The following is a 20,824-nucleotide window of genomic DNA, read 5'->3' on the forward strand; positions in this document are numbered from 1 at the left end:
TTAAATCCGGACATCATTCTAAAGCCTTGCTCTTTATTCATGTAAGTGACTATTTTGAAAGTGAAACTGAAGAAACTTGATAATATCAACATAAGGAATGTGCTTAGTGTTCAAAATACCTTTTACGTGGAAAACAAACTCAAAATTTTGGCTGTAGTTTGAACCACTATCGGCTGGTTGGATATATCTGAGCTGCACTTGAGGTAAACTATGCATTCACATAAGTATTTTTCATTATGCTATGCCCCATAGACCACAAGAGGGTATGGAAATCTTATAAATGTGAAAATTAGTTCGATGAGGGATTTAAACCAGAATATTTCCCATTATAAAACAACTGTCCGGATTTTGATTCCAAAGTGTCCGGATTCAAAAACAAAGATTGCTTCAGGTGTCCGGATTTAAGGACAAGACATGCCTTTGTATTTTAATGATTTTCATAGCATAATAGTGGTTTTTACCATTAAATTATTTTTTAACACAATAACCTGGTTTAAAACTGTTAGTAACATAAGGCGACTTCATTTAAATCCAAAGCAAACATGAATGAATGAATTTTCTTTATTAGAGAGACTTTCAGCCCTTGGCTGGTTCGTCTCTAAAGCAAACATCTTAAAATTGAAGTTTAAACAACTGTCCCTGCTTAAGCGTTCGGCTATTGATGCAGCACGGTATAATGCCCCAAATATTCTCGATTCAAATGAAAACAGCTCTTACATGAAGTGTCATACTAATGTTCTTTAGTTTTGCATTCGTTTTGCCTGACCGAATAACAGAAATTATCAAATTTACTCTGCTTTTCTCCATATTTCAATCATTTACACTGCGGAACACGTTTTTGTCTCAAGCACCAAAATACCGCTATTCACTTAATTAAGGGTTGCTGAATTCATTGCCGTTTTCAAAATTATCATAGCACGTCTAGTTTTTGAGATATTGGCTGTTAAAAATGCAAAAATTGACTATTTTTGCATGCAAGTTTGCCAGCTTGTAAGGCAATTGTTTCGCTTAATTTACCGCAGAATTCAAACTTTATGTGTATAACAATACTTATCAATAGAGTTTTTAATACTTTCGGAGCAGAAAAGTTGTTTTTTTATGGCATTAAAAAGTATTGTATTTTCCCATATAAGAGAAACGAAGAATTTTGTTTGGAGACAGCAAGCATGATGAAAAAATCAGTTTAATCTAAATTTAATCGTGAAATTTCAATCAAATTATATATAAAACGAAAGTCTATGTCCTATTTTGCATGCTTGGTGGATTAGATCACAATAAACTTTGATGAATTATACTTCAAATTTCATGCAAATATCACTAAATCCAGTGTTTTATACAACTTTGGCGACCTGTAGATAAAAATGGATCATTGAATGTAGTTTTTGCAAGTGCTCACCGCATCAAAACAAAGGCGCCACTGTATATGGGATTTAACATTGTGACAGTATTGCTGTTCTGTCAAACACACACGGCTACGGTGGCGCTATCTATGCTTTCCATAGCGGCCGTTTTGGTTATATTAATGATCCATTGTGACGTGCTGGAACATTTCTGAGAATGGCATCAGATTCAGCATCCCAAAATCTACTAAACACACATAATTTGTGTGTTTAGTTTTCAATATAATAATAAAATGTAGCACTTTTTTCTATCATAACAAAAAGGTTTCTCGATAGAAAGAAAATTGCCTGTTCCGAACCCACGGGCAAATAATAAAATATGCATCAGAACCCACTTTGTCATTTCTCAAGCCATGTATCCATGCAGGATTCTCGGATCGTCACAGCCGCAGCCAATCCATTTTTACGGACACTGATTGAGTGGACAAGGCAAAGAGCTTCTAGCTCCAACGGTACGAAGAAATACCAAGATTGACAGGTCCGGGACATTGATTGCAGATATTGAATCTCCTTTTACCTGAGTTGGCAGCAGCCGGCTAGTGCGGTCGGTTCCCGTACGAAAAACGATAAATCATCCGGCCACAAGAGTAGGTGGAATATATATCTGTACGGTTCACTAGTCGGAAGGACGTTATTCCAATCCACCACCTGCTGCTGCTGCCGTTGCTATGAAACCTGAAGCTCATTCCGGGAGTCACTGGATGCTTTGTTCTTTCTTCGATGAATTTCCATCCTCTGGTGTAAAGGATTTTTAGGAAAACGAACTCCACTTGGAGTGATTTCGCTTCATGCAGCTGGAAATTCCAGTCCCGTCCATCATCGCAGTACATTTCGACATTGGCTCTGACTCTGACTCCGCAGAGCAAAACCATACCCTCCCATGCAACAGACAAGTACAAATATTATTTCTGTTCACCACAACCATCATCATGTCGAAAACGTCGGTCTGGAGTAGCTGGAGTAGAGACTCCGGGCTGCCAGCCACTCGAGGCAGTTCATCATGACTGTGGTCTGTGGCTACGGAAGCTCCTCCGCCGGGGCACAAGTCCTTCGCTTCTATGTTTCGGATGGCACTTTGACTATGCTTTGCCTGGCATTTGCCACCATCGTCGACGCGAGGCACAAAGTCATTAGTCACCACCGTAGGACTCATAGAAGTCGGGAGCGCGCTGAAAAGTGGCAAAAAGGAAAAACCAACCGACGCAGAAGAAAGGTACTAGTTCTCCGAGTAGAGGGAAGTATCATAAAGTGGTACTTTTCTTCTACGTTATTCGCGATTATGGGATTGTCAAATTCAATTACATAAAAGAATTGATAAACTTCGTTACCATAATAGCATTTAACAACACAATGAGCAACGAACTGGTTATCAATCTCTTTTCAGTTTCAGGAACATCCATATGGCTTTTAATGCAACGACAGACTTGAATACAACACGGTAGGAACCCGGCAGAAAGCTGACAGTGCGAGGCGCGGTTTTCGCAGAGATAGATGGATGAATAGATGGCGGCATCGACACTGATGGATGATGATTGTACAAGTACTATGTAGTAAGTAGAAGCAAATGGGTATATGATACAAAGTATCTTTCTTGCCGGAAAAGGATCGAAACAATTTGTGTTTAACGAAGGTACATTACCTGAATGGAAAGCCTGCCAGAGACTTTGAAGGCTAACTTAGTCATCTATAGTTTGAAGTATCATAAAACAATAACCGGTCTATATAAAATTTTACAGAATTTTCAAATCATCTTGAAGCTGAATAACATAAAATCATTTCTAAGTTTCTTAAATAATGCTTTTCAAGATTCCGGAGAAAAGCTTCCATGGCTGTTTATAGGCTTTCCGAAAAGCTATAATAATGCTTACCATGCTTTTGAAAATAAGCTTTCCAATCCTCTAATATAAAAAGTTATTCAAGTTTCTCAAGCAAAGCTTTCCAAGAAAGCAATTTCTAAAGCTTCATCGGAAAATCTTTTAAGGGCTCCAGAGAAAAAAATTCGGAACTAAGATTTACAAGCCTCTGGCGACAAGATTTCTAAGCCTCTGGAGAAAAACACTTAAAACTTCAAGGAGTAAGCTCTTCATGCTTTTGTGAACAAGCTTTCAAAGCTACAAAAGAGATTCTTTTCAAACTAATAAAAACAAGTTTTTAAAGATTTTAAAGTTTAAAACCTCTAACAAAAATTTTGGAGAGATGCTGTTCGGATCTAAAACAAACCGTAACGCAAACAATTTTGTAAATTAATTTTTTAAGGGTAGATTAAATTATAATTGAAATTGAAAGTTTTATTTTTGAGTGTACGCACAGATTTAGGATGATACATGTTTGCACATATGCTTCAACTTACTATTTTAGTTTGCCTTCGTTATTTTTGGCTCTCCTTTCTTCCAAGCGATTTTAAGCTCTTCTTCTTCTTTCTGGCGTTACGTCCCCACTGGGACAGAGCCTGCTACTCAGCTTAGTGTTCTTATGAGCACTTCCACAGTTATTAACTGAGAGCTTACTATGCCAATGACCATTTTTGCATGCGTATATCGTGTGGTAGGTACGGAGATACTCTATGCCCTGGGAAGTCGAGAAAATTTCCAACCCTAAAAGATCCTCGACCGGTGAGATTCGAACCCACGACCCTCAGCTTGGTCTTGCTGAATAGCTGCGCGTTTACCGCTACGGCTATCTGGGCCCATCGATTTACACTGATTCCTATTAATTTTGTGTTGTTTAAATTATTTAAAATTTCATAGTAGATTATCCTAAACTTTCTATTCTTCCAATGGTACACTGAGGCGAAAATACTTGAGTTTTCTATAAATCATGACTTATGAACCAGCCAAATTATGCTTTCATTGCACGCTTAATCATTTCAAAAATAAGATCATAAGTTTCATAAGTGAGAGCTTTGGAGGGATTCCACGGAGGCATGCAAGTCGATTCTGATCGACCATTTCAAAAATATCTGAAACTTTGCACAGTTTTTCAGTTCCATCTAAATCGTCATTTTCCGATATCAAATCTTCAAGTTGAGTCACGACTAACTTTTCAAAAGGGTGTATGCGAAAATACAGCTTTCAAAAAGCTGCACAGCAAAAACGGTTCGTTCGATTGTTAGACAACTAAAGAAACAAAGTTAGACAACTAAATAAAGAAAAATACACACAGTAAAAAAAATTTTTTTTTGCATTAATAAACATCATTTTTGTCACAAAAAACTCAAATATCTCAAAACCCTATCGGAATACCAACGTAATTTTTTGAGGGAAAACGGTCCATTATATTGGCTATCTACCATAAAAATTTGGTGATGGTAAGCCAATAAACAAAAAAGTTATGACATTTCAAATATTTCACAAATTCGACACTTAGTGAAAAAAAAAAATTTTTTTTGTAATTTTTTTTAGGATCGCAGTTTGTTGCTGAATTTTTTGTTAAGGGTACCACATGAGGTTAACAAGTTGTTGTCATGATATTTTATTTAATTATTCATAACTATTATAGCATCTATTAGAAAGTTAGACGCGATCCAGTGTTGTGATCTAAAGTCTTGATAGTGTCATATTTTTTATTGTACGTAACTGAAGAAAAATTCTCTCAATAGTGTTGAAACCTTTTGATAAAAGAAACCTATAAGAAATCTAATATTGAAGACAAAAGCTACAAAAAAAGTTTTCTATACAGGTATACGACTAGTTAACCTGCAAAAAGTTTACCTCGTAGAGAACAAGGCGGGTCTATACCCAGGTGATCTAGTATACGTAAAGCAGGTCGGTTTTCTCGGCGCTGGTTTTCTCCACAAAGTTAAAATCTGATTACACCTGGGTATAGACCCGCCTTGGTAGAGAATAGACTTTGTTAATCATATTTGGGAGAAAGCGAGTAACTTCAACAACATCAAAAACATGATAGGTACATACCATGAACATACTCACGAAAAAGCTAAAAATATACTACCACTATGGTTATAAAAGATTTAATTGTAAAATTTTTCTTCAGTCAAGCAAACGACACCAAACTAGTCAGTAAAAACTTAAAAGTGATTTTGTTTATTAAAATCTAACGAGCAACATGAGTAGTCGCTTTCTCAACTGTTGCAGGCCGTTTGCAGAAAAAAAGTGTTCGAAAGAGCTACGAAATCTTACCGAAAGCACCATAGATAAACTGAAAGCGGCTGGTTATGCTCCAATGTCTACATTGAATACAAATTTACGCATTTGTACGTCCTGCCGTTTAAACGTTGACAAACGGGCAATCTGTACATCATCGGTGGATCAGGTTGCAGGAAGTTCGAAAACAACAACAACTGAGGAATTACTAGATGCACCGACAACAACTGAGGAGCTACCAGAAGTACCAAGTGCAGATAGTCTTGCCACGGTACCATCAGCGACATCTGTTTCAACAAATCAATCAGAAGATGAGTGCATCCAGAAGGTCAACATCGAACGCTTCAACGAAGGGATAGCTGGAATAAAAGTGACTCCGTTTAAATGGACGAAGATGGGTTACGTCAATTATCCCGAGAAAAAATATCGTGCAATCAACGAAGCTGTACGAAGAAACCTCTTCAAATTAGGACCTGAGGATGTGGAAAATACAGACTACGATGAGGTAATTATGAATATGAAGGAAAGGTTCTCGAATCTAGCCACGACAAGGAAGAAAAATTATTGATTTTGTCGATGCTGCCAAGCTCGTGGTCTATTCAAGACGCCATTGATGAGTTCAAAACCAATAGAAATACAGCAAAAGAGGCAAAACAATTCAAAAATAACTGTCTTGCAACCAAAAATGCTAGGTCGAGTACTTCATTAACAGATGAGACAAAAGAAAAAATAATTCAATATTTTGAAGACGATGAAGTAAGTAGAGCTATGCCTGGCCAAAAAGATTATGTATCTGTAAGAAAAGATGGAAAGCGTCAAGCAATCCAAAAACGATTAATGATGACTACTTTGAAAGACTTTATTAAAACAGAGCAACCCCGCTTTTTAAAAAATACGAAAAATACATTACAAGATGGTGAATTTTTAGTCATTTGTGATTTTTCTGAAAACTATAGCTTTGTATTGCAAGATGAAGTGCAGTCCCATCACTGGAACGTACAACAAGCTACAATTCATCCATTCGTTATTTATTTCAATGGAAGTACGCAAATTGAACATTTTAGTTTTATTGTAATTTCCGAAGATTTAAGACACGACTCAGTATCTGTAAATTTGTTTATTGCCAAAATGATTAACTTTTTACGCGTTGATAAGGATAAAGAAATCAGAAAGATATATTTCATGCCTGATGGAGCAGCATCGCAGTACAAAAACCTAAGAATTTTTCGAGCCTATGTCAATTTAAACCAAAGTATGGAATTGATGCAGAATGGCATTTCTTTGCTACGTCACATGGCAAAGGTCCTTGTGATGCTATTGGAGGAACCATAAAGCGCATGGCCACAAGAGCAAGTTTAGCCAAAGAACGTGAGCATCCAATTAAAACTGCAAAAGAACTATTTGATTGGGCGAATCGCAGAAAAGAAGAAGATTTAACAAAATTATCATTTTGTTTTACTACTACTGAAGAGTACGAATTAACGGCATCAGAGCTCAGCGAGCAATATAATAACGCGAAAACGATCCAAACGATGTCAGAAAATAAAATTAAAGCAAAACTATACTCGAACTGTATTGATAATGATGCAAAAGTGGTCGATATTGTAAAAAAATTGAATAACAATAAATAAATAAATAAGTATTAATAAAATGTTTTCATGATCTCATAACGCATACCCAAATCCAAAACTTTTAAAGTTTATATATAACATTTAGAAACTCATCGATCATACTCTAAAAAAAAATATCCTGGTAAAAAAAAAATATTTTCGTGTAATCTGTTAATTCATTTTAATTTATACATATATACATATACATATAATATTTATACATATACATAATATTTATACATATAATATACATAATACTAATGAATACATGAAAACGACGTGTCACGCAAGGCCCTTAACAATAAAATCAGCAACAAACTGCGGTTCCCGTAATAATTTACACCGAAAAAAAAAAATTTGTTTCTACTAAATGTGAAAATTGTGACATGTTTGAAATGTCATAACTTTTTTGTTTATTGGTTTACCATCACCAAATTTTTATGGTAGATAGCTAATATAATGGACCGTTTTCCCTCAAAAAATTACGTTGGTATTCCGATAGGGTTTTGAGATATTTGAGTTTTTGTGTCAAAAATTATGTTTTTTAATGCAAAAAAAAATTTTTTTTTACTGTGTGTATTTTTTTTTGGAATCTTTATTTAGTTGTCTAACTTTGTTTCTTTAGTTGTCTAACAATCGAACGAACCGTTTTTGCTGTGCAGCTTTTTGAATATTTTTGAACCATTTTCACATACACCCTTTTGAAAAGTTAGTCGTGACTCAACTTGAAGATTTGATATCGGAAAATGACGATTTAGATGGAACTGGAAAACTGTGCAAAGTTTCAGCTCAATAGAAAAAAATGAATTAAAAAATTTACCAAATTTTGGTGCTGTTGCTTGGAATCACTCTTTGAACTTTTTTAAAAACCATTACTTGAAATTTTTATAGTAATCGCTAGAAGAACTGCTCCGCTTTCGATGTTGGGTACAGGTTAATCAAAAGCTGATCACCTGTTATCAAAACATGTCAATTTTTTAGTATGTCTGAAATAAAAGGCATACAATATTAGAGTACACAAATTATGTCACGCTAAATTTCGCCTTTTTCGACCCCCTCGTATTTTTCGTATGAGTCCTTCGAACATTTTGTAAGGCTTTTCAAGCTTGGCTTGACCCTCTCCCCCCCCCCCCTTGGACCGTGACGTAATTTGTGCATGACCCCTTAACAATTGATAATTCCAACTAAGCAATTATCATAACATTTATTACCGATTTTCATTGATTGACTTATGAAATTTAGTAATGAAATTCTTCATCAAAATCATAAGTAACACTTAAAAAATTCAACAATAATCGTTGTGGCGCCAAATCATAATTATTCCTTAAGAAATTATTAAGTTTTTTTTGCAAATTTTGTTAGTTTTTTTTATTCTGTTTCTACACGTATTTTACTTACAGGTGTGCTTGAATCTTTCTGTTGAAATAATTGTAGAAAATAATCCTCTAAAAAACTCATTTATCCACTCTTTCAGTTCAAATAGTTTTCTCTGATATGATTTGCACACAAATTTCAATATTATGTATCCGGTAGAAATCAAGACCAACATTTATTATAATTATTGTTTTCTCGAGCCCGATGCGTCGCAGCTAATATGTGAATAGTGCACTGTGTTCATAAAAATCGTAAGAATGCAGCGCCACACTAAAAAACTGATTTCAAAATCGCGCGAGTTGAGGCGCGTCGCGAGTCTCACTGGCGCGATCCGGTTTGGTGGCGGTGCGACAATACTTCCACTCAAAACTTCTCGCACCTTTTTTGTTGTCACTACTTCTAACAAGTAATCCTTTATAAGATAAGGATCACTACTTCTAACCCTTTTTATACGTTTATTTACATCTATCTTTACCGGTCACAGTTCTACGGCGTCAAGGGTGGAGGGCGGCTGTCAAATGGAAGTAAAATTGAAAAACCGCCAACCTAAGTCCAGAACCAGTTTTAAGGCTTAACGCGGAAAAAAAAATTACAAGTAGATAATACGCTTGAAGAATATTGTTTACTAGCAGTAATTTCTACTAAATTCTCAAAATAGGTGTTTTTGAGAAAATTGATTACTACACCTTCAGAATTGTTTGGTCATTATTTTGTATGGTTGTTTACCTTTTAGAACCGGCGACAAGTTGGGGTAGCAATAAAGAGCCGCATCTGTCATTCCTCCTTCTCTTTCCATCTCACCTCTCGCTGTCATCTGTCGCTTACGGCTCACGTCTCACCGAGGCGGCAGGGCTGCCAGAACAGAGGCTTTTTAAACCTTCTGCAGTGGAGCTTTCTCTTGTAATATAGAAAACGCAGTGGTTTGAAATTAAGGAACGGTAACGTTTATTGTAGTGATCTTGAGGAGAGTCAGATTAGGAATGACTACAAATTTTCATGTTAGGTGTAATAAACAGGTTGCTATGGTCCATCATTAAAACCAATGGTGGCTTTGATAACGATTACACCAATACCCCCTCTTAATCGGTCAATCCAAGGAGTTTACGGAATTCTTGAAAGTGAGTGGTATCGAGCGCCTTTGTGAATAGATCTGCTAACTGATTGTTTGAAGGGATGGGTTCAATCTTCACTGTACCTTTGATAACGTGATCTCGCAGGAAATGATGCTTAACATCAATGTGTTTTGCTCTCTTACACTCTACGTTTTTGGCCATTGAGATACATCCATGGTTGTCCTCAAAGATGGTGAATGATTCATGAAGCGGTAAAACTTTCAGATCTTCAAGAATTCCTCTGAGCCAAATACCTTCAGAAACAGCTAAACTTAATGCACAGATAAACTGTTTCGTCCAGTTTGCCATATAAAAACGCTGTCTTAACGTCGAGTTGCTGGATATGCATCTTTTGTTGAACTGCTACAGCCAGGACGGTCCGAATGGTTGCCATTCTTGCTACTGGTGCATAGGTTTCACCATAATCCAGTCCGGGCTTCTGTTGAAATCCCTTGGCAACAAGTCGAGCCTTATAGCGGACAGGGTTTTTATAGGTTTAATTTCCTTGGGACAAGCTTCTAGACGCCAAACCTCATTTTGCTTAAGGGAATCTAATTCATCCTTTACAGCTTGAAGCCAGAATGTTTCATCAGGGTGCCCAAATATATCTTGATATGTTTCAGGAACATCCAAGGAACTCGTAGGAATTGTTGTCACACCATCACGAATATCGATGGCATCTGTAGACGGAAATTGGACAGCAAAGAATATTCTTCCAGTAAGAAAATCTTTAAACTTACCGGGGAGCCTGCGCTCCCGTTCGCTATGCCTCGTGGTTTCCATGTCAAGGTTTGAACCATGTTCTTGTTGCGAAGGGAGCGCCACCGGTGTTGGAGAATATGCTTCAGTGTCATCTTCGGATTCGTCATCAGTCAAGAGAGCTGCACCAGATCCGACAACGTGGCGTACATCCCCCTCTTGCTCGGGTCGTGGTTCATTCAGTGTTTCGTGTTGGACTTCATCTTGGACTTCAACTTCTAGATCATACGGCACAACTATCAACGGAGAATCCGGTTGCTTTTTCTCAGCAAACGGAAATGACGATTCATCAAATTTAACGTCTCGAGATGTGAAAATTTGTCTGACTTCCATGTCCCATAGACGGTATCCGTTCGGTGCATAGCCAACCATGACTGCAGCTCTACTCTTCGGATCCATCTTCTTTCTCTGTTGCGACGGTATCATAGCAAAAGCCTTGCATCCGAACACCCGAAGTTTGGACAAATCTGGTTTGTGCTTCATCCACAGTTCAGCAGGAGTATTTCGGTCAGATATGGCACGTGTTGGACTTCTATTAACCAAATAGACTGCAGCAAGTACCGCTTCGCCCCACATGAACTTTGGAGCGCTCGCCTCGACCTATTTCTATTTGAATTCCCTTTTCTTCGTAATATCGCCTTTGCTCATTTGAACAGTATTCACGGTCTTGGTCAACTGTTAGCTTGGATATAGCGTGGCCCATCAATGCTGTTGCCATTGCCTCATAGCAGCGAAATTTGTCAAAAACCTCAGATTTCTTCTTGATTAAGTATTAAGATCGGACCGCAAACATCAGAGTGTATCCTCTCCAACGGACGAGTGGTGTGTGGTCGGGTGCCGTTGAATGGTTCACGGCACTGCTTCCCGAAAACACAGGCATTGCAAAAATCTAAGCTAGCCATATCGAACTTGACCAGTGCTTCCAGATTTTTGAAACCGATGTGGCCCAATTGACGATGCCAGAGATTGACGTTTTGATCAGCACACAAGTTGGCCGTTCCGCTATTGGAATAGAACACATCCAGCTCGTAGAAATCGCCTCTCAACGGATAAATCGCTATCACCGAATTATTGAGCTTGATTTCTCCAACTTTTGGTCCAAAGTTTACCGTCACTCCAGTTCTGGTCATACGCTTCACCGATAGCAAGTTTGCTCGCAAGTCCGGGATAAACAGCACCTCATAAATGGTCATACTCACGCCTTGACGATTGACTCCGCAAATCGTACCTTTGTGCCACGCAACCATGAACTGGTCATCTTTTGCCACACCAATTACGACAGGTTATTCGAGCTTCTCCAGTGTCTTGAATACCTTCTTATCGTTAACGAGATGGTGGCTAGCCCCGGAATCCAGCTTGAACGTCACTTTGTTACACCTGGTATCCACAGCATTCCTGCAACCTACCATGAAAGCAACACCTTCGGTTTCAGCGACTACGTTGGCTTCACCTATCAACTTGACACGGCAATCCTTTGCCATGTGGCCCTTCCTTTGGCATCTATTGCACTTCCCTGTGAATTTACGTTGCTTCTGCTTGAATCCAGCAAAGGCCGCAGGTTTCTCCTTACCCGTATCTGCCATTCTGTCGGACTTCTTCAGCTCTTCAGCCAGCAATCGCTCACGCACAATGTCCAGGGTTAGCTCTTTCGCACCAAGGTTCTCCAACGCCATAACGAGTGGATCGTAGGATTCGGGCAATGTCACAAACAGTTGGGAAACCATATCAGCTTCTTCTAGCTTCGCACCGGCCGACTTCAATTGTCTCACCAATTCATCGAACACCTTCAAATGATCCTTCACCGCCCAGACAACCAGAAATCGCATGAAAGTTAACGTTACAACTCGTTTATTCATACTAATTACATCAAACCCGCAAAACACCCAGTAGCGTAGCTAGGGGGGTGCGGTGGGTGCGGCCCGCACCGGGCCCCGAACTCCTAGGGGCCCCAAAATCACAGTGCGAATTTTTCATAGCAATAAAATTTCAACATAGCTTGTAGAAAATTGACAATTTGTAAGATCCCAAAAATAAAATCAGTATAAAGTTTTGGAGGAGACTTGGATCGGCTATAAACAGGGGCCCCTTGATTTTCCCTTATTTGTAATATTTTAAGTGTTAGGTTTAGAATGGGACAAGGGCCCCGTGAGGCCATGGTTTTGGGCCCCACATTTCTGGGGCCTTCAAAAATATCCGTTTTGTAGGTTATTTTCCTTATTGCTGTTCAATTGATTGCACACATAAGAGAACTAAGCATTTTAATAGCTAGAAGCGTCCCCGATGTAGACAATTAAGTAGGCTTAGATATGTACCTATTTTGAAGATGTTGAGTCGAATTACGAGTTTGAATTCAAAAATACAGTCAACTGCCCCTCACTCGATATTCAGTATCCCAATATCGAGTTAGAGAACCATTTTATTGCTTAGATTCAATGGCTACCTTGATGGTCATTTGGATCGCAATTGCATGGATTTGTTTTCTATAACTCAATATCGAGTTATGGACAGTTATATATTTATATAATAATGTATTAATTCTGATTTCCAGTCAAATCTACTCAATTGTATACATTTTTTGACGATTTGAACCATTCTCATTGCTATGGTTCTCAATAGTACCATCAGCATACCAGTATTCGCTCATGTCCCTATTACCGCTCACTAGTGTAAAAATGGATTTTTCGTGTCAAAAACCAACATTTTTCGCACGGATACATTCTAGCAATATTAACAACTTTCAAATGTAGTCGTCTGACATTATTTTCATTTGATAAAATAATTCTTTATATTGAAAACACAAGACCTCGTGAGCGGTTACTGGGTCACTAGGTATTTTTGTGTGTTCCAAAAACCGCTCATGCAAAAAATTAAACAAAATTTTAAGGAAATGTCGATTTAAGCATACAGCATTCTTCATTGCAGTAGTAGATGTGGTTTGACCATAAAATAATATCAGGTTAAATAACGAAATTCAAAATAATGCATTTTTAGTAAGTTCGTCACGAAATCTGTTTACCGTGAGCGGATATAGGAACACTTAGATGCATTAACAAATGCAATGGATCATTAAAATAACCAAAACGGCCGCTATGGAAAGCATAGATAGCACCACCGTAGCCTTGTGCGTTTGACAGAACAGTAATGCTGTCACAATGTTAAATCCCATATACAGTGGCGCCTTTATTTTGATGCGGTGAGCACTGACAAAAACTACCTTCAATGGTCCATTTAATATTTTTTTATGAAAGGTTTTCAAATTATTTTTACTTTGCCGCTGATTACCTATATTTGAGGCTACATTGTGACATAAAAATAGTATTGATTGACACAATAGTTATTTTATAATAAATATTTGAACACATATCTTCCCTTAAATGAGCGGAATCCGGTGCACTTATGGAAACTGTTTACGTGAGTTAAAGGCTGAAGGTGCACATTTATTTTGGAGTTCAACGTTTAAGATATTTTCAAAATCATCAACTTTGTAGAATGAGCCAGCCAGAGATTTTGATTTTTTATTTACTAACGCAAATATTAATTTTCTTGTATGTCCAAGACCACTTGGTAGCTTCGAGGCGGGGAAAAAATATTTTGGGTTAAAACTTGCGTACAATCAAATAAAATACTAAAATGTTTATTCTAAAACAATTTGTTTTAAGTTTTTATTTTAAACAGTGTATGTAAATTGGAATTCTTTCTGGTAGTATTTTGTAGATCATACCTACAAAAAACCGTCTAAATTCATTCTCGGGTGACCATAAACAATTCATCAGGAAATTTCTTAAACAACTTCTCCTGTAATTTATATGAATATAAATTTTACCATGGATGCCGTAGATTTTACCGACATATTTTTATCAAACGTATCCAAAGATTCCTCTAAGATTTCATTGCAAAAAGGAGAATATATTTCCAAGAATTTGTTTGAAAATTCTTTCATGATTTTTTGCAGAAATTCTAACTTTTTTCAAGTGCTTTCATGGCTCCCATGACTCATGACTGAAAAACTTTTCAGTATGTTCTAAGCGCTGCAACCAGAAGTTTTCTTAGTAATTTAAGAAAAAAAAATGCTGTGGGCGTAAAATTACCATAATATTGCTATGGGCGCCTCTATATAGACGTCATTTCGTCAAAGGATTTTTAAAGAAATTGCCACAGAGATTCCAAATATTTCTACCCGGATTTCTCAAGGATTCTTTAAGAATTCCTACAGGAATCATTCTATGAATTCATCAAGGCTTAACTAAGTATTTCTCTTAGAAGACCTTTGAGCATTTTCTGAATGGATTTCCCTTGACTAATATATCCCGAGTTTTACACAAGTTTCTCTTCATTGATAACTCCAGGAAATCTTCCTCGAATTATTTTACTTACTTCAAATGTACTCCTTGAGGTTTATTTGAGGAATTTTTTGCTGGTATGCATTTTAGAAGTTTGAGTTCCTCAGATAATTGGAAATCCTATAAGACTCGTCCTTCATTATTTTCCGGTGAGCTCTTCTTGGATTCGTTCATTACTACAAGGAGTTATTCAAGGAGTGAGTTTTTCCAAAAACTGTTTTAAGATTCTACCAGTTTTTTTTTTTCAATAATTCTTTTAGTGGGCTTCGTGGCCGTGCGGTTAGTGTTACCAAGCATTTAGCTGCATCGAGTCAAGGGGAATGGGTTCGATTCCCGCTTCAGTCCGGAAAACTTTTCGTCAGGAATGTATTTTGACTGTGCCTCTGGTCGTTGTATGCTAGTCCGTCGTCTAGTGTGGTGCTTCCTTCAAAGGGCAAATCCGTCCACTGGAAGCATTTACGTGTCGGTGTATTTGAATAGTCTTGCAAGATATCTTCTAAGACTTTTTTATAAGAATTTTCTTAAAAATTTAAGAATTGGCAATTAAAGATTTTTAATGATTTGCTCAATGCTGGAATTTAAGGAATTTGTTCAGCGATTTTACTAGAAATTTTCCCATAAACTGTTTCATGATTTTTCTCACGTGTGTCCTAGAGTTCAACTAGGAATAGCCGGTAATATAATACTGAATACCGTACATGTACGTACAATATGCAGACAGTTATTCGAGAATACCTACGAAGATTCTTTTAAATAGAAACATATAGAAACTTCTGAAACAAAATCTTCATATATATTTTTGATTTTAAAAGACTAGCATTAAAAACTACTTCCTGGGAAAAATCTTGACTGCACCCTTGTATGGGCAAATTTTTAACTGTAGAAGTATACAACTATTAAGTATTTAACCGCGAAATATTCTACTAACGTTTTCGAAAAATATGTTGAGGGAACGAGTTTGGCAATAAGTGTCATATTTGGCAAACCTCTATTTGAAGGGCCCCCAAATCTTCCACCGCACCGGGCCCCCAAAACTCTAGCTACGCCACTGAAAACACCGTGGATAAACTCGTCAGTTTGATAAGTTTCCTCGCATAAAACACTTCTTTTCTGAGTTCATTTATACATTTTGTTTCGTCTCGTACACTCGTACAAAGTAAATCGCATCAATCCGTAGCAGCTGTCAAATCAACATTTGTTATCATAAGTTAAGTCTCAAAAGATCACAAGTTGGTTCGGTAGAATATTTATACACTCGCATTGTATGTTATTATTCATCACATAATACATGCACGCATATCGCCTCCACTTTTGTACGTAGAAGGCCTTTTCGCGACATCTTATAAGTGAAATTTTGCACATATAAAGCCTCCAGGTGATTTCGTTATACGTACATTTTGGTTGTCTGGGCGATCCTCCTTCTGTCATCTTGAGTCTTGCGAGCTGCTTCCGGACAAACGTTTGTGAAGATACCGACTTCTTCGCGTATACATTCTACAAAGCGGTCCAGATTTCCTTTGCCGTAGTCTTCTCGCGAATCAGATCCAGAAGGTCATCATGGATGAAGGAAATAATTACGTTCGATGCCTTGTTGTCCATTTTCTGAAACTTTTCCAGGCCTTCCGCAGCAGTTGGTGGGTCCTTGGTAACCGCATCCAAAAGCTCAACGGACTTCAGGAATCTCTCCACTCGGAATTTCCAATTTTCGTACCCGGTTCCGGAGAACGGAATAATTCCGTGAACCGTTTCCTTTCGTGAGTCGCCCATAACCTCTTGTAATATAGAAAACGCAGTGGTTTGAAATTAAGGAACGGTAACGTTTATTGTAGTGATCTTGAGGAGAGTCAGATTAGGAATGATTACAAATTTTCATGTTAGGTGTAATAAACAGGTTGCTATGGTCCATCATTAAAACCAATGGTGGCTTTGATAACGATTACACCAATACTTTCGAAGCTGCTAAGGAGAAGAATTCCGAAATTGTAATGCGAAGCTTTTCATTCTTTTGGAGAGAAGTATTCTCTGCTCTTTTGGATTCTGGAAAGCTTGGCCAAAGACTTGACACTTTTTTGCCACTTCATTTTTAGAAGACTGAAAATATTTGTTCCAGAACCTTTGATCTTAAACGAATATTTTCAGTCTTCTAAAAATGAAGTGGCAAAAAAGTGTCAAGTCTTTGGCCAAGCTTTCCAGAATCCAAAGGAGCAGAGAATTTGTTTATATAGAGAAGCGCGAATTCTGAAACCAAAGGTTCCAATTGAACCGTCAAACGTGATTCCAATCGAGCAAATTCAATGAGACTCAAAAAGATGTTACGCAAAAATGACGATGGATGTGTGTTAGTGAAAAGCGATACGAAAGTGACGTCATTGATAAGCTTGGTTTCTTATGGCGACTGACAGGATGACACGCACACTAAAATATTGTTTAAATGACCTCAATAATTGATAGTCATTGCAAATATTGTTTATAAACAAAGTCAAAATCCTCTCCGCGTTTCTCTAGTTTAATCATATTCTCTGCAAAGGAGAATCTATCCAAGCTTAAGGCGACAATTAGAAGGCTTGTTGGCTTGGTTCGGGGAAGATAATTGAATATACAGGCATTCAGAGAACTCTTTTTTGACATTCGGCTTACTAAGTATTAACAAAAAGGGAAATCTTGGTAAGGTTCAATTATTATTGTATTTCGCTGCTTCCGACCATTACTTTGGATTCTCCCCCGGCTGGATTTAATACTGAAGAGAAGCTTCTGAGGTTCTAGAGAGAAGCTTGCAAACTTGCGGGGATAAACTTCCAAGCTTGCTAAAAGAAGCTTCCAAACATCTGAAAAGAAGTTTCCAATCATCGGAAGAGAAGCTTCCAAACTTTCTGAAGATGAGTTTCTGAACTTGTGAAGAAAAGCTTCCTAGCTTGTGGAGAAAAGCTTCCAAGCTTCCGAAGAGATATTTTCAAGCATCCAAGCTTCTGGTAGAATGCTTCCTAGCTTCTGAAAAGTTTACAATTCCTGAGATTGGCGGAGGAAAAGTGAACGAAGTATGAACTTGTATTAAGTGAAACCGTGATAGAGCAAAACCGAAAGCGAACTGGTAAGGCTGGTAGTTTAGATAAGACTGAGCCACGGTGCTCCCCTGATTGTTATTATCAAAAAAAAATTTCCATCAAATCTGTGCTCACCAGAAGTAGCGTAGCTAAGGGGGTGCAATGGATGCGGTCCGCACTGGGCCCCGAGCTGCTAAGGGCCCCAAAATCGCGGGAAAAATAGAAATGAAAATTTGAAATAGCTTGTGGAAAATATTCTGGGACCCTAAATCAAATTAGACATGGCAAGAATACGTTTTGTAATAGTCTTGAATGGGTGATACACAGGGGCCCCTTATTTTCGGTCATTCAACTGGGCTAGATTTAAAGTTGGCTTAGGGCCCCGTCTTTGGGCCTCCTCAAACTTTAGAAAAAATAGTTTTGTAAGTTATTTTAATTTAAAATGGTGGTGATTCCTTATAAGTAATTGGATGTTAAAGATGTAGAGTCTGAACTACGGTCTTGGATTAACAAATGTTTTCTTCATAAATTTTGATTTCCAATTATTTACCCAGGTTTGTAAGCTTCACCATTTTATACAATCTGAACCAACCGTTGATTTTAAACTTTTATATAGTCTCAAGATCACGAATTTTGCTTTTTTCAGCTACTATTCATCTAAAAATTAATCATTTAGAGATAACTCCAAGTATTAATCCTGCGTGTCTGCAATGGATAATAATGATTACTTCTGGCCCTTCTTCTGATAAATTGTGTAAAGAAGTATTATGATGATTCCTTGACGAATTTCACTACTATATCTCCAGTGAAGTTTCTCATGAATCCAGATTCTTTTAGGTATTTGAATCATTCAATTATTCTTACCAACATTATCCAAATTTATCCTCGAGTGACCTTCAGAATCTTATCAAGATATTAATTCTGGTAATTTATTTGATATTTTGTCATGGATTTTACCAAAATTTTGTGATTTAATTCATTGAGAGCATCCTTTAAAATTTCGTTGAAGAATAGCTAAAACACTCCCAATAATTGTTAAACGATTTTCAAGAAATGTCAGAGATTCTGATTTTCTTTTATACTGCAATCTAGATTTTGTTTCAAGGATTTTTCCATAACTTCTAAAGGAAACATTTCAGAAACTTTTCAAAGGATGAACCAAGAATCCCTCTGAGGAGACCTCCAAACATATTTCCCCAAATGGTACGCCAAGAAATCCTTTCAGAGGTTTTCCCAACTATTCCTTTACAAACAACTCCAGGGATTCACTTATGATTTTTTGTTGGTGTTTTAAATATACCCCGAGAGTTTCCACAGAATCTCGCACTTTTATTTATTCTAGTAGTTTGCGATGATTACTCAGACCATTGGCAATCCTTTTGGGTTCCTTTTATATTTTTTCCAGGCAGTCCTTCTTGGATTCGTCCTGAAATTAATTCAGGCATTGCTGGGAGCAGTTTTTCAAGCAGTTTATACATATTTTTTTTTCAGATGCTTCTAAGTGATTTCATCAGATTTGTTTCTAGAATTCCTTTTAATATTCATACAGGAGTTCTTTTAGAAGCTTCAAATAGCTTCGCAAAAAAAGAATCCAAGAAATTAGGATAATCCAACAAAGTCCAAAAATTTAATTTTACTTCTCAGCAAGTTTTATTTCAAAGTTTCTTCCAAAATTTGACCGACAATTTCTTTTATAATACCTCTATGAGTATCGCTAGCGATACATCATAATACAAAATCAACTATTCTTTCACACATTTTATCTTTATTTCCAAGTAAAATTGCATAAAAACACAACATTTAGAATTAGAATTTCAGGAATTTATCGGGAACAGAAATTTTCCTTTGAATTGTTACAAGATTATTTTACGCCTTTTCCAAGAGTACAACGAGGAATCACTAGCATAATTCTATTAATTTTTTTAAGGTATTCTAGTCATATAAAAACTTCTGAAGAAATTGATCCACATATTTTTCTTGTATTCTACAAAATATCGCTCCAAAAACTACCCTACGACGGAAATCCTGGCTACGCACTTGTATGAGTGAACTTTTACCGGCCAAATGTAAATCGTTTTAAAGAAAATATTGAAGGTAGGGTGCAGAGCTACTTGGGCACTTCCATAATTCACTTTGACATGTGTTTGACTTTGTGTGAACGAATTGTCCGAAACTTAGCAATAAGAACCATTTCAATACGACGCATAATGTGGCCTTTTATGAGTTTTGTAGCTTTCAAAAAACCCCGCTGCCGAAGTGAATCAAAAGTGCCAAGAATTGGATCCGGCTCCCTGCATGCAAATTTAAAACTAATAGGTATATTTAATTTCATAAACTTCAGGTTGTCCCTACGCATTAGTAGTGAAATTCTAGTTTATCTTATTGTGTAGCTAATTTTTACGATACCACGGCGGTGTATCCTTCTATTTGGGGGGCCCCAAAATTGTCTCCGCACTGGGCCCCGAAAACTCTAGCTACGCCACTGCTCACCAGTCGTTTTCTATAGTTACGCTGCATGTCTGGGCAAAATTTCAAAAAAGGGCTCTAGGCAAAATTACAAAACAAACCAAAAGAAAGTAGTTCGAATGCACGCTGATAAAATTTAACTTGAACTTTATGATACTTCTCGTGACGAGAATCTAGTTGTTTAGTGTGTATAAACGTGTTAATAAATTTTCATTAGTTCTTCTGAGCATAACCAGAGCACACGCGTTTCCATTTACTCTCAAGTAAGCTTCCAAGTTTCTGAAGAGAAGCTTCCAAGCTTCCGACAAAAAGCTTCCAAGCTTGTGAATAGAAGCTTCCTAGCTTGTGAATAGAAGCTTCCAAGCTTCTGGAGAGAAGCTTGCAAGTTTGTGGAGAAGGTTTCCAGCTTCCAAGCTTCTGAAAAGAAGCTTTCATGCTTGTGAAGAGAAGCTTCCAAGCTTCTGAAGAGAAGCTTCCAAGCTTCTGAAGAGAAGCTTCCAAGCTTCTGAAGAGAAGCTTCCAAGCTTCTGAAGAGAAGCTTCCAAGCTTCTGAAGAGAAGCTTCCAAGCTTCTGAAGAGAAGCTTCCAAGCTTCTGAAGAGAAGCTTCCAAGCTTCTGA

Source organism: Aedes aegypti, chromosome 1, assembly GCF_002204515.2.
Source record: "Aedes aegypti strain LVP_AGWG chromosome 1, AaegL5.0 Primary Assembly, whole genome shotgun sequence".
Lineage (NCBI taxonomy): Eukaryota > Metazoa > Arthropoda > Insecta > Diptera > Culicidae > Aedes > Aedes aegypti.